The 5206-nt window shown below is 34.8% G+C and overlaps 1 long non-coding RNA gene across 1 annotated transcript; it reads left to right on the top strand.

Annotated features, from left to right (window-relative positions):
- On the top strand, nt 1-4150 carry LOC149808465 (uncharacterized). The gene is made up of 3 exons (XR_016419828.1): nt 1-57; nt 3359-3397; nt 3855-4150. It is a non-coding gene; the product is annotated as an uncharacterized LOC149808465 (long non-coding RNA).
- Nucleotides 4151-5206: the final 1056 nt, after the last annotated feature.

The following is a 5206-nucleotide window of genomic DNA, read 5'->3' as shown; positions in this document are numbered from 1 at the left end:
CGGCGAATAGAAATTAATGCGGAATAAAAAGTTAGCGAAATGACGAACCAGAAAGAGGTAATTAAAATATTGTAATATATGTACAGTTGATCTAAGTCAGGTCATTATTCTGCTTTGGTACCATAAGCTCAAGCTCTCTCTCTCTCTCTCTCTCTCTCTCTCTATGTATCTCTCTCTCTCTTAGTCATCCTTTGGTCGGTTTGACTTAACTTTTACCATAATTCATAAGTTTAGAGACATCGCATGATGATACAAACGAAAATCCTCTACGCTCGTCATTTCATAGATTTTAGACCGTATGTTGCCACGATGAGAGAGAGAGAGAGAGAGAGAGAGAGAGAGAGAGAGAGAGAGCTTTGGACATTTTCATATTTAATTAATAATAATCGATTTTTAAAACTTTACAGTATGTTTAAGAAACAACAAAAACAAAACATTAAATAGATCACAGTATGTGTACCATGTAACCGAGAAATATATCGTATAATGTCGACAATGTGTGAAACTTTGTATCATTGATAAACACTGTAGATATATCTCAAGGAAAGTGCACCTATATCGTTACGACGAAACATATTCTTGGAGGTTACTTGGTGTAATTTCTATTTCTAGGATTTAATCTAGCCCAAATTCCTTTTCTCTCTCAATCCACATTTCTGATTAGTTTGTCCCTTATGCATGAGAAGGGAGGCGGGAACAGAACGCAGAAAGGATTGTAATGAAAACGTGTACCATATTAAATTGATTTAGAAAACGGGGAATATCAATACATGTTATCGTTTCTTCATACGCCACTGATGATTACTGTGTGTAAATTGATCATTGATCTAGAACCAACTTCAGACGCTAGCGGGTATGTTCAGGATCAAAATTTGATATACCAGTAGCACTGACAGATATATATATATATATATATATATATATATATATATATATATATATATATATATATATATATATAACCTAGACAGCATGCCGATTGAACGTGCTTCGTCATTTATTATTTATTTTTGTGTTGCTTCTTTTCATATATTCTAGAGGCACGAAATACTGTAATAAATTTGGAGTATGCGCATCTGGTGCTGGCGCCCCGTTTTAAAGAATTCTTAGATTTATGTGATTACTTGCTGGATTATTGGAACTTGGCCCTGTGGAAATATCCCTTAGCCAGAAATGATTAGCCAATTACTAGGAGCAAACGTCACATATCGAAGTGTTAGTATCCATGATGCCATGGTTTACACATGGTGAATTCAGGTCAGAGCCGCATGAGTGTTCTTGTCGTTCCATAGTCCCTATTAAAATCGAATAGTGTACATTGGTTGTGTGACTGCAGGTGCAGTATTTATGGTTGGAGACTGGTAAATTACACAATGGAATAAACAAGAGGAGACTCGGCAGATACCGTTTATGTCGCCATGGTGGCAATTGTGATGAAATTTTACAGGAGAAATGTGGCTCAAAATCATGATTTGACTGGCCTAAGGTGTCATAGTAAAAATAGTTAACTGTGTTTGGGGAAATTGTATAGTTTTACGGCGTGAAATGATGACGGTACGGAAAGTTGTTGAAGAGAAACCATGCAGATGTGCGTTTGATCGACAATTGGAAAGTTGTGAGATATGTGGTCTTGCATTGATTAGAGTTAAATTTATGTATAGAATGGACACGTAGGGCTTTCTAATTACCAAGAGAAGCTGTATGGAAGGCTTTGGAAATTTGGTGTAAACTTATGACTTCTAGCGGAATCGAGCCAGCGTTTGACACCGCTCGGTCAAGCAAATACCCCTGGCTTGTAACAATACATTCAGGATCTGCCAGAAATAAAATAAATAGAAAGATAATAAGTTTGATAAAACACAAGGGGAAGATGTGCATTTCCTTATTGATAGTAGGGGTGCAAGCTGACACATTATGAGAAGAATGCCCAATAAGGAATGTTTTATCGTATATAATAACATTCTATATTTTGAAACTATCCCTCTTTTTGAATAAAAATCTCGTGCAAGTACAAACCTGAATTTACAATCTGTGACGACATCTAGTGAATCGGATGCTTATACTGACTACCTACTTTACGTTGTATGTCAGGGCACATGTATTAAGCATTCATATACTGACTACCTACTTTACGTTGTATGTAAGGGCACATGTATTAAGCATTCATATACTGACTACCTACTTTACGTTGTATGTCAGGGCACATGTGTTAAGAATTCATATACTGACTACCTACTTTACGTTGTATGTCAGGGCACATTTATTAAGCAATCATGTGTGATCTTACACTTTTGCCGCTAAGTTCTGTCATTCATAATTAATTCGCACCTGCAAAACTACACACCTCGGGTCATCGATGGAGCTATGTGTCTCGAAACAATTGCTACTTTAACTTAAAAATATGAAGACATTTAATATATATGTTACTTCCAAATCGTCAGGTGTATTTTTCTGTTGAACTATTTCTTGTACTTTTGGTGTTCACTGTCATCTTGATATATTCGCGCAATCTGGTATTAACAGCACGTCAGCACAATAATGGCTGTAGGATGTCAATTAAAAGCGAAGTTCACAAACTGAAAATGAGCAAGTGTACCAAAAACTTAGGAAGACAAATCTTGATGAAATATCACACACAACGAGAAATGCTCTTGTTTCCTTAAATAAAATGAGTAACGCGCATCCGTTCTCATATTACGCTTTTTGTAATGGAAATATAAGCACGTTTTGAAAAATTATGCATGTAATCTAGGGCGACATTTACCGCGAGAAGACATTCAACATATGCTTCATATTGTATATAGGTAATGTTTTCAAGGAACTGAGAATACTATGTATCGATAATTACATATAATTTGATATGGATAATAAATGATATGGGATAATAAATGATATGGGATAATAAATGATATGGATAATAAATGATTTTAATTGTCGACAACAGGGGTCATTTATTACTAAATAAAAGATACTGATACAGATCAAGTACAATAATTATATACCATTCTTTGTTCTAGCTCTCGTTTCTCCGTCCATTTATTTTATACATTCTATCGCTTTTTTTGTAAACGTAATATGCATCTTCTGTCTATGATCTATTCTTATTTTCTACGTACCACTCTCTCTCTCTCTCTCTCTCTCTCTCTCTCTCTCTCTCTCTCTGGGAAGCAATTTTCATAAACAAACATTTAGAGGTCATAGGGTATTCTCCAAAATAATATGTCCCTCTGGAAACTAGAGAATTGAATTGTAATAATTCTCAATAAAAATTTCAATTAAATGCATTACGTGATGATATTTGTAAAACGGATTTTTTTCTTTTTTTCTTTCTTTTTTTCTTTCATTTTTTCTTCTTTAGATTGACGCTACATGGAGCAGACTGATGGTCGAAATTCCGGTAAAAGATTAAACAACTTTCTGGAATCATAGTTTCAATATTGATATAATGATATTGTGTATTCTGTAATCCGAGGAAACGATCATGTGAGAGAATCACAACATTGCGTCATTTTCTAGCCTTATTACGTCATCCAATTTTAAAACGTTTCTCAAAATGCTTAAAGTATAAAGTTAAGACATAATAATTTGTTTGAAATAAGCATGACAAATGCTTCCGTTGACTTACACTTAAACTTAGTTGTTTTATGTAACATCCTTCGATTATAAATCAGAGAAAATAAATACAACATATCTTATAATCCAACTTTATTTAAATCAATGTACATACATGTCATGATAAAGCCCCGTTTAAATATAAATATAAAGCAACAAACAGCAGTTTGTTTCAAAAGGCCGTTTCTCTGTTGATATAAATCACGTTGTACTCAAATTGAAGACAATGTTCTTTGTTGCAGACTTAGTGAACGGGAACAAAAGGTCCATTCATGTGTAGTTGCCACGATACAGTCAAAACCGCTTATACCGATTAATGGAAAGCGACCCATTGAAGTTCCATTCATGTGCAGTGGCCACGATACAGTCAAAACCGCTTATACGGATAAATGGAAAGCGACCCATTGAATCATTTTTCTTTCAACAAATTGTCTATCATCTCCATATTAAGTCTACGTTATTCATCTGACCAGAAAATGGAACCCAAACTGACTTATCACGTGACTATTTTATGTGGTTCATGATCGTCGGAGCATATATCTATCTATCTATCTATCTATCTATCTATCTATCTATCTATCTATCTATCTATCATTTATATTGTGTGTGTTTCATTTTTCTTGATTATAGATTGTAAGGGTCAATTTTGGTAAACAGCTGACTTTTTCCATGACTGAGTTTGTAATAAGTCTTGTTAGATTTACGTTTTTGAATTCGCGTTCTTTGTTGACAAACTTCTCTCTATCGGAAAAGATCGAAACCATGACGGATTGCAAATGAATATTAACCAGTGACCTAACTTTAAAAACTGTACGTCAGTGAGGTACACAACACACTGATAATGAACTTCAAGAATATCAAATCTCATCTGTTCATCTTTAACAGCTCTAAAGTTATAAAGCGGAAAGAAAAGTGCGGCATGATGTCCCACCCAGACACATTATCCTGACACCAGGCCAACCAGTCCTAATACTAACCTCCTAATGCTGAACGCCAAGCGAGGCAGCTGTTAATACCATTTTTGTATGTCTTTGGCATGACTCGGCCTAGGGTCGAACCCACAACCACCCGCATCCGAGGCGGACGTTCTAACCACTAGGCCACCGGAGCGGTCATTAATTGTACAGGTGATTATTATCCTCAGTTTAGCTAAGTAAATGTTTGTTCAGATGTGAGATAATTTAAATGACGGGTCTTTGCGGTATGTTGTCAATGTGATGAGACACAAAACTTATTTCTCATTTTAATACTCATACTTACGCTCAGATCTACCACGAAGTTACTGCGTTGCAATAGAGTGCTTAAAATAAAGTTGGTATCTGATATATGCAACTCACACCTTTCTAATAAACAATAAAAAATAATCTTTATTACTTGTCTGCATTTGGGACCACCGTTTCGAGCTGTCAATCTCTATCCTGATCTATTAAAAAATTCATCTTTTGCCTTATGTATGTATGTATGTATGTATGTATGTATGTATGTATGTATGTATGTATGTAGGTTTATTATATGCTCATTTTTTTTCTCTGTTAACTTTACATTGTCAGAATCGTGCAATATTTTACGATATTGAACTCGCATGTTATTCATA

This window comes from Sinohyriopsis cumingii, chromosome 1 (assembly GCF_028554795.1).
Source record: "Sinohyriopsis cumingii isolate HCF-2022 chromosome 1, ASM2855479v2, whole genome shotgun sequence".
Lineage (NCBI taxonomy): Eukaryota > Metazoa > Mollusca > Bivalvia > Unionida > Unionidae > Sinohyriopsis > Sinohyriopsis cumingii.
The sequence above is the reverse complement of the archived record's forward strand: the minus strand, read 5'-3'. Positions and strand labels throughout refer to the sequence as shown.